General features: G+C 42.8%; 1 protein-coding gene across 4 annotated transcripts in view; it reads right to left on the bottom strand.

Moving 5' to 3' along the window:
* Window positions 1-1,425, bottom strand: part of CDC42SE2 (CDC42 small effector 2) — an 85,092-nt gene extending 83,667 nt beyond the window's left edge. The window contains exons 1-2 of one of the 4 annotated variants that reach the window (XM_039724107.1): window positions 895-1,425; window positions 2-67 (exon numbers count right to left, since the gene is read on the bottom strand). The gene's annotated coding sequence lies outside the window, so the exon portion shown is untranslated. Of the gene's footprint in view, window position 1; window positions 68-143; window positions 258-541; window positions 654-894 lie in introns of those variants that run through there. The other 3 variants (XM_039724108.1, XM_039724110.1, XM_039724109.1) reach the window with 3 other exon arrangements.
* Window positions 1,426-14,737: the final 13,312 nt, after the last annotated feature.

Genomic DNA, 14,737 nt, shown 5'->3' with positions numbered 1-14,737 from the left:
CAGTTTAATGCATATCCAGCTTCAGAGTTAAATGTCACAGGGCCTGACGGTCTCCTGGAACGTTCTCCTATGGAAGAGTTACAATTCTGGTAAGCGAACAGCGTCACACACACGGAGAATCTGCCTGAAAACCACACGCTCACCCCAGCAGCCAAGCGGCACATTTCAAACAAGAACTGCTAAAGGCCAGTTCACCTCTCTGGAGGCGCACCGAGGTCACGGCTGCTGCCCCCCGGCTCGCTCCTTGCCCCGCCGGGAGGGCCTCGCGCTCCTCCCGGGGCTCCGCAGCCGCTCGGGGCGCGGCTGGGCGGGACGGCGGCGCCGCGGCATCCCCGCCCTGCCCGAGCCCAGGCCCGCTGCCCGCCGCGGCACCTGCCCCGCTCGGGACACCCGGCGGGGGCGAACGGCATTAAATAGAGCCAAAAAAACCCTCCCAGCCCACCCGCCAAAAGCCTCACAACAAACCGAAAAAAAAAACAAAACCAAAAACCACAAAACGCAGGAAACCCAAATCCTTTTTTTTTTTTTTTTAATCGCCCACCACCAAATCTGTGGCTCGCTCCTCTTTGTCCGCGCGTCAAGCGGGATTCCGGCTGAGCATCACCCGCCGCGCCCGCGGCACTGCCCGCTGCCGAGGCGGCGCGGCCGGAGCCTCCCCCGCATCGCCCCGCCCAGCACCGGCCCCGGGCACCTCGCTCGGCCCCCGCTCGCAGTGCCCGGCCGTGGGGCTGGCGCTGCGGGAAACACCGGCGGTGCCAGGCGGCGGCGCAACGCAACCCCCCGAGCGCTGCCAGCGGGCCCGCGGGAAAGGGAGTGGCCGCAGCCCAGCCCCGCGGCAGGTACCGCGCAGGGTGGCGAGCGCGGGGATCCCCGCAGCCCTGCCCCGCCACTCACCGCTGCCCACGGCGGCGCCCGCTCCTTTGTGTGCCCGCCGCGCCCCGGCACCTCCGTCTCCCGCTGCCGGGCGCCCCGCGCCCCCTCCCCGCCGCGCCGGGGGCGGAGGAGGACGCAGCCGAGATCCGCGGAGGAGGCCGCTACCGCCCGCCGGTCACATGCAGCGGGCAGGCGCGGCGCAGGCTCCCGGCGGCTCCCCGGGAGCCCGGCCGGCAGCGTCCGGGGCGAGCTCGGGGGTGAAGATGGCGACCTCGGCGGCGCGGCGAGGGAATCCCCAGGCCGGCCCGCTCCGCTCCGCGCTGCCGGCTGGGCTGGGCGCGCCGGGGAGGGGAGGGGACAAAGAGCGGCTGCCGCTGCCCGTCAGCGCTATCGCGGTGCCGCCCGCTCCTCCTGCGCCGCCTCCGCGCGGTCCAACCTCCGGCAGCGCCGCAGCGCTCCCTGCCCGGCCCGCTCCGCTCCGCTCCCACCGCAGCGGCACCCCAGCGCTGGCCCTTCCCTAGCCAAAATGTGCTGGCATCGCCACAGCCTCAAGGAGTGGCGAAAAGCAGGTCACCAAAGCTGGCATGCTTGTGGTCGGACAAGGAAATGAGAAGGGGATTTGTCTTCTTACCCCCAGCTGTTGACAGCAGCAAGCCCGCCCTGCGTGTCGGTAAAATTTCAGTGTCCTACATCCCCCGTTCCCCGGCAGTCACTTCAGCTGCTGACAGAGAGGTGGTGAGTCATCGAGGGTGCTCCGCACCTGTAGCTGGATTCAAAATAGGTATGGTGCCACTGCGACTCTCGAAGAGAGCTATCTCCACTCCGTTCCAACAAATCATACACTGCCTTTAAAAGTGAATGATAAGGGGAAAATGCTGAAGGTGGCAAGCATGACTCAAATATGAAACACGATGAGTACACAATCTGAGGTATTGCTTGCTAGGTGCAGAAATGTGGCTGGAAGCTATACCTGGTGACACCGTGTTGCTGCCAAGTCGTGGTTCTTTACAGAGTTAGGCTGCCATCTCTCCTGTGCACAACTTTTCCTGATTTTGCACATTGTGCCGCTCATTTGGTGGCATGATTAAAGTGAAAAATGTGCCAGATACTTTTTTTTATTATTGTCAACATATTTATGGTTTATTATTTCTCCAGGCTGTGTTTTTACAATTTTGGATATGTTTCTGAGAGGGCTTTGTGCCCACCAATATACTTATGTCTAATTCGCCTTCAGAAGGACATAATGTGAGAAATGTCTCTATCAGTCATGTCCTGACACTGATCTTCCATTCAAGAGTCAGTCACTGAAAACAAGTTTCAGAACAGTGCCCTGCAGATTGTGTTTTTGCTCTGTGTGTTTAGAAGATGAATACCCTTATTTAGAACCCTAGAATCATCAAGGTTGGAAGAGACCTCTAAAAGTGTCAAGTCCAACCATCAACCCAGCGCTACCATTGTAACCCCTGAACCATTAACCCACATCACCCAGCACCAAATCCAGATGCCTCTTAATCGCCTTCAGAGATGGTGACTCCCCCACCTCCCAGGGCAACCTGTTCCAATGCCTGACATGCCCTAACAGTGAAAAAAATTTTCTAATATCCAGTCTAGTTCTCCTGTCTCAGCTGAAGGCCATTTCTTCTGATCCTCTCACTCCAGACACAGTAGAAGAGACTAATGCCCACCTCACTACAGCCTCCTTTCAGGGAGCTGTAGAGAGCAATGAGGTCTCCCCTGGGCTTCCTCATGACTAAAGAAACCCAGCTCTCTCAGCAACTCCTCATAAGACATGTCTCCTAGACTCTTCAAAAGCCTTGTTGCCCTTTCCTCCAGCAGCTCAATGTCCTTTTTAAAGTGAGTGGCCCAGAACCAGACTCGGGGTGCAGGATGATCACGTCCCTTGTCCTGCTGCCACACTGCTCTTGGTTCAGCCCAAGCAAGATGCCATGGGCCTTCCCGGCCACCTGGGCACACCGTGGCTCACACTGAGCCAGCTCTCAAGGAGCATCCCCAAGTCCCTTTCTGCAGAGCAGCTCTTTAGCCAATTCTCCCCAGCCTGTAGTGCTGCATGGGTTTGCTGAGACCCAAGTTCAGGACATGGCACTTGGCCTTATTTTATACCTACAAAGAACAGCTGCAATTGTTATTTCCATTCTGATGAAGATTATCATTACTCTTAATGGATTTTACTTCATAAGAATCCTGTTACCTAGAGAAACTATTACTATCCCTGCTTTCAAGATGACAAATAAAGAGACAGTATAACTTGCCTGAGGTCATATATATATAGTACGTGGTAAAACCAGAAACTTAATCCAGAATTTTGGTGCAGATCCAGTTAGTTTAAAACCACAAGTTCATTTTTTTCCTCAAGCTCTGTTCCTCAGGACTTCACTCATGAGAAACTGTTGTGAGAAGGAGCAAAGCAATGTTGAAAAAGACATGCTAAAATCAATTTTGTTGCATTTGTGCAGAAAATAATGTGTACTTACATGGAAGTGTTGAGAGTAAGCATATTTGCACATAAAATGTCAGCAGAAATATCTGGTTTCATAAATATATGAACCAATAAGGGGAACACCATGCAAATGTGTTGTTTCAATATTGTACATTCAAAGTATGAGATGTAAGAACTTCCAGTTTTTATTGGTTATGTTTCATGCAGGAGCAGGTGAATTGCAGAAGCACCATGAAAACTTTGGCCAAAACTGCTAGCACAGTAATGATATCCTGAAGTACTGCCTACATTAGTAGTACCATTATATTCTAAAGAGTTGTGACATTTTCATCAAGCACTGTGATGAACACACAGTTTCAGCAGTTTCCCACAGCAATTCCTCTCAAGGAACAGAGATATGTCAAGTGCACCCACAGTCATCTGTGTTGGATGCCTCTGGTACCAGTTCAGGGTTTCAGGCCTCTCCGCTGTCATGTGTCTCCACAGACACTGGTGTGCCCAAAGTGACATTGTGTAGCCAGCAGCATAAACCTGTAAGATGCCAGCCCCTTCAGACCAGGTCTAGCAGCAGAGTCAGAAGATTTGTCAGCATTGTGAAAGCGTATGCCAAATGCTTGTCAGAGGACAGTTGTGTGCCAGGCTCCTGGCACTAATGGTATGTATGCAGCTGCCATCGTTGCTAACAAAGTACTAATCATGGTGTGTGTGGGAATGAACTGTTCATAGAGCCAGCCATGCTTGCAAGTGAACTCAAGCCTTCCAGAAGATTGAGCTGTGTTGGACAAATGTGCTCTGACCAACAGTTTTTATTCTGTTTTATTATGGTTAGTTCCTCAAAAGTGCAGTCATGGTGCCTTTACCACTTTCCAAGTATCTCTCTCATGTACTTCTGACTAAATACTGACAATTCTCCTGATTTCTTTCTTCTGTGACAGTCTTGCCTGTATTACTGACTACTTTTACTGATTACTTCTCCCATATCCAAAGACAGGCAAGAACTTTATCTTTAAGAATCCTCTTCCTCTCCTGCTGTCCTCAAGGCCTCATGCCAAAGCCTGAAATAAATGGCCAGGCAGGACATACTCAACATTTATATGAACCTTTCATGGTAAATGTCATTCTTCCCGCTCTGTGGTTAAGAATGTTTGCTAGTTAACACACCAAAAAACAGGTAGAAAAATCTATCATTGCTGGTATTGATGGTGTCTGTGAAAAAAGAAAATATTGATTTTAAAAGGGAAAAATTAGCTTATACTTAAAAATGTGTTGTCTGCTTTTTCAAATGAGCAATAAAATACACACACTAATTGGGACTAAATAGTAGTGTGTGAGTATAACACTCATGAACACAACAGGATTCTTCCATTTCTGACGTAGCCATATACATGTCAGTGAAGGTATGTACCAGCAAAATCAAGACATCTACTTGCTGAGTTCCATTAGCTGACCACAGCTGCATTTTCTCACCTGTAGCAACTGTCTACCCTCATACCTTCATAAGGAATTTTTTAATGGAAAGGTTGTTAAACATTGGAATGTTCTGCTCAGGGAGGTAGTGGAGTCACCATCCCTGGGGATGTTCAGGAAACCCCTGGGAGTGGCACTCAGTGCCATGTTCTAGTTGGCAAGGTGGTGATCAGTCAAAGGCTGGACTCCGTGGTGTTAGAGTTCTTTTCCAAACTAAATGATTGCTGATTCTGTGATTCATGATGGCAGCTGAGGCAAACTTACATTGTTTTGCAGCTGCCAGAGGCAAGGAACCAGCAATGTGGTCTCTTACTGTAGCTCAAGAGGCAATGTGTTATACTCTGATTGCTCGGTTGGTTGCAAGGGTCTGCTCGTGGCCAGTGCAGAAGGAGAATGCAATCACAGCTGCCAGTTTTAAGGGGAGCTTAGCCCAGTGGATGGGGGTGGTGGGGCTGGAGCAGAAAGGCTAACTCCTTGCTTGTCTTCTTTTAGGGTAAAAGAAGAAGCTGCTGAGGATATTCACTTCCCAGTGTTTCCTCTAATTGGTTCTTCTCTATGAACAAGCCAGGGTAAGGACATAAACTTTTGCTTTTTTTTCCAGAAAAGGCAGAAGTTTCATCTAGAAGTACCAACAAACTTTCTTAATCTATATATTTTGCATCCAAGTCCCTGTATGTGGCTTGATAACTACCCGTGTGGAAGCTGATGCACCATGTGTGCTCCCTTAAGGCTTTAGAGCTAGTATATGTATTTTTCTGAATTAGATCCAGACAACTGAAACACAGGCTGAGGTGCTCTTTCACCAAGTAGTGTGACAGATTTACCACTGACAAAAAAATTGTGGGAGAATGGAAAAGAATGTGTGTCCTCTTGACGCAGTAACTTCTCACTCAACATGTAAAGACCTGAACTTGGCAAAGTGGCTCAGAGCTTTTCCGCATAATAAAATGAAAATCCTTAAACAAAAGAAACTCACCAAATGGAAATTCAATGGGATTTTCTCAGATAATAGTACTGTTTCTATCAGAAAGGAACTTTGCTAAATAGCTGCAGTGATATAGTTTCTTCATTGTGAGCCTGCAATGAAATATCTGTATACCTTCATTCATTGTCCTTTTTTCCTGACAGAAATGAAACTCCATGAACAATAGCATTTTTTACACTTTCAAGAACCTTGATGGTAATTAGGTTTCTAATATATTTTCTGTAACTTCCCTTGGTTTTTATTCTGGCTTTGGAAATTTGTAAATATTTAGCATGCATATTTGTTTCCTCTCTTACCCTCTGGTGTGTTTAGGTTGCATATTTCTGTGATGTTTGTGCTTTGTTTGCACATTGCCCAGTATTAAGCAATTCACAATTGGTTTGGCTTCTCTACTTGCTGTTGTGATGCAAATTGTAAATATATCCACACTTCTAAAAATCATTATTATTTCTGAAACTCTAGGGATTAACTTTGGTTTCCTCTTCATGAGAATACAGTTTTGTTGGGTTAACTAGAGACTGGGGGCATTCCACTAGGCACAGTAAAGAGCAGGCTTTGCATTTTACAGACTCTGCAACATGCTACTCTGAAAGCAGGTAGGATAGTCTGGGAAGGGGAGAAAACACTCTGGAATCCTTTGTGACATCTAATTTTTCTTGCTGTTGCTGTTAATGGCACAGAGAGTTTTACAGACTTATCTCATTAGTGCTGCTCACTAGGTTCAAGTATTTTCCAAGGAAACTTATTTGTCTGGGAAAAAATCCTCTGACTTTTTAGCATCCAGCCAGCACTTCTTGAAAGCTGACATGGGTTTAGTTTTTCAAGTTAATTTTACAGCTATATTTTTTCTTTTTTAATTTCCATTCTCACTAAAGGTGAATTTTCACTCATTTGTTGGTTTTTCTTCAATGCAACTGTATCAGCCCAGTTCTGATCTGCAAACCAGGTGTACTCACATTGTCACCGCTATTAAGCTACCTGTACCTACAATAAACCAACTTAGTGTAACTGAGGATAAAGGACAAGTTGTTAAGCCTTTATCTAATAACAGTATAAACCTCCATTGCTTTTTCTTACTTCAAGCTGTTTGAACCCATTTTGCCCTATCACCAAAACTAAAGGAACATCAAAAGGAAACCAGCATTCCCTGTACATTCAGAATAATTCTATTTCTGACTTCTATAAAATAAAATAGGGTGGTGTATCCAGTGTCAGGGGTATTTTGTGCTTTTTTTATGAATTCTGTCATATCCATTAAATGTTCCCTGGTTCTTAAACACAGGGAATTACCTCAGTCTGATCCTGACCTTAAAACTTGAATGACTTAGTGGAAGACATACTACTCTCTTCAGTGAGACCAGTTCTTTCACCTTGTAAAAAATTCCAGGTCTTAACAGAGGGCTGTGTGTGTTTGGGTACTTTTTCTTTATACCAGGGGCTTTCATGTTCTGTCCCACCTTACAAAATACAATGTATCTTTTACTTTGATTTTTGTTTTTCTTCTACACTGTTTATTGTAGCTAGTTAAATTTAATTATTTAATGTTAGGCAGGTGAATAGAATCTTACTCAGCTGACAGAAAGGTAAGCTAAATGATGGGTTAACTCTAAAAGCCTCTTGCACTAGTATTTGCTGTGCCATCAGTCACTCCATTAAGCTGCCTTCCTGGTTTATGTAACTTGCAATAAGTTGCATCAGCTCATACACTGATGGTATTTTTGATCTCTTGACAACCTCCTAGACTAATTTGGAATTGTTTTCAGTCTTAGGCCATCACAGATTGCCAGCATTTATTTTGAACAAGATATTCATATTCATGAGAAGAAAACAACCGCCCTCAGCATCTGAACAGGGACTGTAAGCCTGAAGCATATGCTTTGAACTTGCAGCTGGGATGTCAGACAGTGATGAGTAGAGGTGTTTATTTCATGTCCACAGTACTGGTCAAAAGAGGTGGGGCTCACAACAGAACCAGTTGATGTGCTTGGAAAACCATGCTGAGTTTTTCCTATAACAAGAATCCCACTAACTGCTAGCAGAGTTGTGAGTCTTTCAGAAAACTCTCAGGTCAAGCCAGAATATATAAGAAGTCACCTCAGAAATTAAATTCAGCTGCTATTCATGCCCCAGAAAATGTGGGGGGGTTATAGAGGTTTTTTATCATTTTGCCATCAGCCTACCTGATTCATTCTTGGGGAAGGTGCAGTTTGCACGTCCAGCTGCGCTGCCAGACAGACAGAATTTGCCACAACAGGGCATGGGTGTCTGCACAGGCCTGCACCCAAACACCTGCCTTTTCAGTCCTAAACAAAACAAGTTCACTGATAGCAAATAACATTGGCAATGGTGTAGGAGAACATTTTCCTGAAGTTGAAATGAATGTTAGTATCCATTCTGAATGCTAGTCTCAGATTTGCAAAGGGACAAGATATCTCAGTCTGTGCCAAAACTATGGAAGACAAAAGTATGCATATAGGTTGAAATATTACTAAGATGGACTATCAATAAGACAGCAGTATGAAGTTCTATGAATTCTGTAGGCCATGTATTCTAGTTTCTTGGACTTTCTATCATGTGATTGATTCCCTAGTGTGTGGTAAAAAGTCAAATTACTAAAGTATTTGTTGCAGAGGAGACATTCAGTAAGTCCCTATTGTGTAAATTCTGCACAGTATAATACAGATTGTGTTGGTTTCCATCTCCTGGACAGTATTTATCTTATCTTTTGGGCTACCTCTTTTGTTCAAACTTGTGGAGTCTACAAATCTGGGACTTTACCTTTTTACAATAAATGCATAGAGAGGTACAGCATGTACAATTTGAATTAAAGTAATAAGAGCCTTACTTATGCAGACACACACACACACACACAAAAAGAGCAAATAAAATTAAAGGAAAATAGCTGTAGAGAAATCACTCTTTTCACATTTAAGCATTTGGGAGAATTGGCTTAGAAAATGAGTCTATCCAATTACCCAAGTGATATGATGAAAATCACACCTGCCATAGGCAGCCAGAATACTTTTTTTCCAGCTTTTTGCCTGTAGCAATATATAGTGACAATAAGGTCTGCCATCTAATCACACTGTAATCCAAACATTCTGTTAAACTCTATTTCCTCTTGAGTGACTGCCTTTTCTCCTCTATGACACAAAGTAAAGAAAGCATCATTTAGTCAACTTTTCTTTCCTATTACTATATAGTTAATTTATTTCCTTTTGTCAGAAAACCGTGCAAAATGTGGGAAGCTCTCTTCAGATGTAACTGCTGATTTCTCAGTAACAACATTTCTGTCTAACATATCAGAGTGTCATGATATTTAACCTGAATTAAGTACAGTCTTATTATTTTGAAAAACAAAGGAAATGAAAAACATACATCTAAACTAAGGGGATTTAATGCCTCAGAAATTGTGCTGGAAGAAAAACAGTTCAGCAGTTTGAGTTAACTGGTATGTTGCAAACTAAAAGATAATCAATTATGCTTTCCTGAGGAGAGTCAAAAGAAGCGGTTTCAGAAGTATGAGCACTCAGTGGAAGCAGTTTGCTGCTGTGCCATCAGAGCTCTCCCTGGGAGCCAACAGCAGGAGCAGTGCCGTAGACTGGTACTGGTGTAATCAGAGTGAGATGACCAAAGCTTCCTTCCTACTGCAGTGGCATTTTTATCAGGTGTTCATTCAGTGAGACAAGAATTTAAATACATTTTATTATGATAAAAAACACTTCAAATGGCACAAAAGTTGTTTTAACTGACATTTATTGCTGTCTGTTGTATTGCAAGTATTCCTGGAACCTCCTTTTTTTGTGGGACATCAACAGTAGCACAGCAGGAGGTGATTGCTGTGTTGAGAAACATCTCCCCTTCCATTCTCTCAGAGAAATCTTGGAACATTCAGACTTGTCTCACAGAGGTCTTACCTCCATCTTCTTCTGGAACTGTTTAAAGAAAATATTTGAGGTGAAAGTAATGAAACAACCACAGAAACTCATACAATTAAGTTTCTGTGGAAAAAAAAAAAGTGAAGGAATGCACACCTGATTTTCTCCTTTAAATAGAAGCATTCAGCTTCTGCTAATTAGCAATTTGAGTAGAGCTTGGTGGACTCGGCTTAACTGCAAAGGAAAAGAGGCACAGCATGATAAGATTGGGTGAACAAACTTACAAACAATCTGTGCTTGAAATTGGTAGTAAATATAACCCAGGTTCCAAATTAGATTTGGATGTGCTCCAGATATTGAACTCCCATCGAAATTACAGCAACTTCAGAACATCTCATATTAAAAAGCAATAGAATTCTCATTGTGTTTAAGTAGATTTCAGCTATTCAATCCTGTATGGTTCATTTTGTAAACTTAGCACACTTGTGTATGAATACCAGTTAGGTATTCTATCAGACCAGGTTCAGCAGTTTAACAGGCTACCCTTTGCTAAATAGTACAAATGATACTTTTTTAAGCCTCCCAAAAACAGTCTGAGCAAATTCTTGATGTGTTCAAGTTTAAAAATCCCTGACAAAGAGACTGATTACAGTGCACATAAGAAACCAAAACCAAACAAAAATAAAGTTAAATGAGAAGAGTTATAATGAAGATGTGGAGGACAGCAGCAGGGAACAACTATATAAAATATCTCCTATATTTAGGAAAGCATTCCAAGGATTTCTGTGCTGAATACCTGACCGAAACTGTAAAAGGTCTTTTCCTCAATCAGCCTACAGCTGAGCTGCACGTGACAATGTTATCTAAATAGGACTGTGTCCTGGAGGATATAAGGATGTGTAATTTTGGTGAGTTAGTGTGTACCCTGGTGCTTTGTCTCCGCCATGTGATTGCTTCCCTTTTGGTTTTTCTATCTCTAACCCTGCTGGTCCAAATACATACTTGGAAACAAGTTAACCACCACTTGCTTCACCAAGGAATTGCAGCCTACCTGTGGGACAACCAGAACCAGCTGTGACATCCTCGTTGTTAACATGCCGCATTGCCCTGTCCAGGAGCAAGGAATCCAAAACATCAGAGTATCCTAGAAGAGGATGTCTAGGACACCAAAAGCAAGGGAGTTGTGGGAGTAAGACTGGGAATGATGTTCTGCTTCATAACTGCCACCCCCAGTGTTCTCAGATTTGTCAGCAGCTGGTTATATATTGTAGTTCGATTTTGAGGCCCTGTCCCCATGGCACTTCAAGTGCGGATAGCCAGATCTCTGTTTAAATCACAGTCTTGCTGGAAAATACCCCAATTTTTCCCTGCCAAGTGGGATCATGTTTAAAAACTATTAAATCCTCTCAGGCACTGAGCTTTTGTTTAAGGATATTTTTTAACCTGAATGCTGCCAGTGCTAGAGCAACTTCAGTAATGTGGAAAACAAGTGGGAGCAACAGCAAAGACATGTTGCTGGCAACCAGTGCTGCTCAAACCTGTTCCACATAGTTGCCAGAGCTTTCCGTGTAATGTTACACCAGCAGATTCACACCACTCACAAAAGGTTGGAATTTTTTGACAAAAAAATATTTCTAACCTCTAGCAAAAGTTTACAGATTGGTATTGCAAGAAACTTTGTAAGACATTGGCAGGGGCAAATCACGTTTAATATGTAGGCTTATGTTAACGGGTGTTTAAAGAAAAACAAGTACTAACTAATTTGGGTTACAGGACAGATTTGGAGGGCTCCTCCAAGTTTTTTCCCCCAACTCATTCTAGATTTGGAAAATAATGTGACCTTTCCTGGGAAGTGAAATTATTTTTCCCCACTGCCACTTCCTCAAGAATGAAGATGTATTTATGATGATATAATGATGAAATAAAAGGAAATAAGTAGCAATGGAAGGATATATCCCAAAGGCCTATTTTTGTCCCCAGTGAAATAAATTAAACAATTCCCATTTACTTCAGTGTAACCCGGCTTAAAATCTGGTAGTATTAAAGGAACTTTAATAGCAGAATAGTGATCTACCTTAGGCAAAAAGAGAGTGGGGGACTTCAAAGTATCAAGTTATAGACATTGTATTCCATTTATTATGCCTGGACAATCCGGTGCAGGAACAGAATGGTTAAATATGCTCTGGTCTTCCTTTACAAATTTCCTACTACCAATTCTGTCAAATGGGACTTAAAAAGAATATAAGCACATACACACACAACACCAAAACCCTCCTCTTGAAACTATAAAAATCCTTCCTTCCTTCCTTTGCCACTTCCCAAAATTACCTCTGCATCAAACATGCAAATTTATAATCCAGGAACAGGACAGATTCAGTTTCAGAAAATGTTTGAAGAAGACAACTAGTGCTGGATCCTCATTTGTCAGTACCAAAAGAAACCTCTTTTATATATACTTCTTTAAGTTTCAGATAAACCTCTTATGACACAGAGATCACAAAATATAGTAGAGTGCCCTAAAAACTGACTTAGGCCACCTGAACTCACTGATGTGCATTAAAAGATGCAAACTGAACAGCTATGCATAGAATATTTTACTTCAGTATTGCTCAGAAATGTTAGACTGTCAGAGCCTGGCCATACAAGGACTGTTTGATTGTTGTATTTATATTCTCTACAGAGAATTAATAAATATTTAGGTCAAATCCACGTGCATGCATGCATGGTTGACAGAGGAAAAGAATCATTTCCATGAGGCTTCAACAACTCCATACTGCTGTGAGTATATAAAAAAGTGCCTTTCAGACTGAGTCAGTGGTATGTACTAGCACATTTGCAAATAAGTGTATAAATACAAAGTAATCATAAAATAACCTTTTAAAAACTGCCTGTAAAAAAGCAAGTGGTTGATTAAAAGGGTCTCCATTGTTCTTGTTTATTCCCTTTTGTATCAGTGGTTATGCTGCGATTCATATTGTATTTTTGAGTCACTGCCAATTCTGCTATCTGAAGAGAAACAACTGAAGCAACTTCTGTGATTGCTGTCTTCATACAATCACAATATGCCAATACTGCAAGGCTGCTAATTCTGTAAGCTGACTTTTTATCATTTTATGCTTCTATTATCTCGAATAAAATAACTACTGCAGAAAATGTTGTGAATAGCTCTGTAATGTCTCCTCAGGCTGGCAGCAGGGTGCTATAGAAAGCTGTGTTCTTAGTTCCTGCTTCTCCTACACATCTTTCCCAGTTGTCACATCTCTCTGCTTTCTTTGGTGAAATGGGTTTGCAATTGCCAACAGATATAAACCTCTTGCAGCAATGCAGAAATAAAAGAAAGAGAGCTACTGGCAGGGAGAACAAAAGTACCCGTGGAAGAAGGACCCTTTCCTCAGTATCCTCTTCAGCAAGGGAATAATCTCCATGGCTTATGATTTTTACTGCGTTAGACTGAATGAACATCCATTCTTTGATGATGCAAAGGGTCCCCATATCTGTTAACCAGAGAACAAGAATAAAAAACAATTTCCCTAACTTGCTTGGAGCACATACTGTAAATAGACAAAATGCAATGCAAGCAATCCTCTGTAATTCAGGCCTGCAAACAAACTCAGAAAGATGGTATAGTATGTTGCTTGTGTTTGAGTCTCAGGAGATATTTGTAGGTTTTAGCTTTCCCTTTTAGTTTTTTTCCAGAAAATTTAATTGCAATAACTCTAATACATCACTAAGGCCTTGGCCCTTCACACATCCATGTCAAACTTCATACAGACAAGTTGTCTCATTCATTTAACAAGTCTGACACTGCCTGTCACCATGCTCTAGCTTTGTGCTGCCTGCACTCACCACATGCCTGTTCTGAAGGGAGTGCAGGTAGCCCAGCAGCTAAATGCTGCTGACATGACCTGGTAGTCCACCTCCAGAAGCTGCAATTTTGCCTTACAGATTGCCTGTGGATAACTCCAGAATGGCAATGTGCCTCACAAACTAAAAATGCATATTTTTCTTCTTTATCCCCTATTATGGGAATAGTTAGATTGCCTTAAGTAAGACTGTTCACAAATTTGAATGTAGATTGATGTCCTGCTGTGCATGGAGAAGAAAATACAAAATGCTGATACTGCTCTATGTTTTTTCACTTCTCTGTCTGATAGAACAATTCAGATTAAGAGTTTAGAGTTTTATTGTTTTAGACTTCACTATGAGGAGAACATTAATTGTGGAGAGAAGAACCATTCACTCCATTCAGAGTTGGACTGGTGAACATGAGAGGAGGCTCATGATGTTGCAAATGTTTTAAGTCTTAAAATGTCTTGGTACTAGCCAGAAGCTTTTATTATGCAAAGAAATACTTCTCCTGCCTCATGTAATCTGATGTACTTTATTAAAAGTCTAAGTTTAACAAAGCTATTTTTATTTTCAGGAAGTCATAGTTTATATGATTTAAAACATGAATGCATGGAGGACAGCCCTGGGGAAACTAAGCCCATATCTGGAAATGCAGAAAAAAATCACTTGTGCAAGTTTTTAATTTAACTAAGTCTATTTGTAGAAGCCAGAACTAGTAGTGTTCATGCTCCCAGTTTACTCAACATAGCAGTCTCTCAGCACTAAATGTCCTCTTCTGTTTTATTAATTATTTTAGCCTTGTTCTCCTAATTTGCCATTTCTTACAGTTCTCCTTTGCTGTAATTAAGTACCTGTATTATACAAAAACCCCCGGTGTGAATAATGAGATGCTTTCCAAAGAGTGTCACTTAGGTCAAGGTCATGAGAATTAGTCTTCTTGAAATACTCTCAGGTCTGCCACCAACTTTATCTTAGACCTTCAATAAACCACTTAACCTCTCCACATCTCCACCTGTCAAAGGAGAATGGCAATACTTTCCAAGCTTGCCAGCTACATTTTACTATGAAAGTATTTTTGCAACTCATGAGTACAGAACATCTCCCAAGAGCCAAGTGTTACTGCCCAGGCCTTGATGGACTTGGCACAGTAAGAGGGACAGACACAACCCTGGTCTGAGCTGGAGGTTTGTGCAGCTGGCTGACCATGGCTACTTTGCAGGTTGATAC

Source organism: Passer montanus, unplaced genomic scaffold (genome assembly GCF_014805655.1).
Source record: "Passer montanus isolate IOZ18808 unplaced genomic scaffold, ASM1480565v1 scaffold52, whole genome shotgun sequence".
NCBI classification, from domain to species: domain Eukaryota; kingdom Metazoa; phylum Chordata; class Aves; order Passeriformes; family Passeridae; genus Passer; species Passer montanus.
This window is presented reverse-complemented; position numbering and strand designations above follow the sequence as displayed.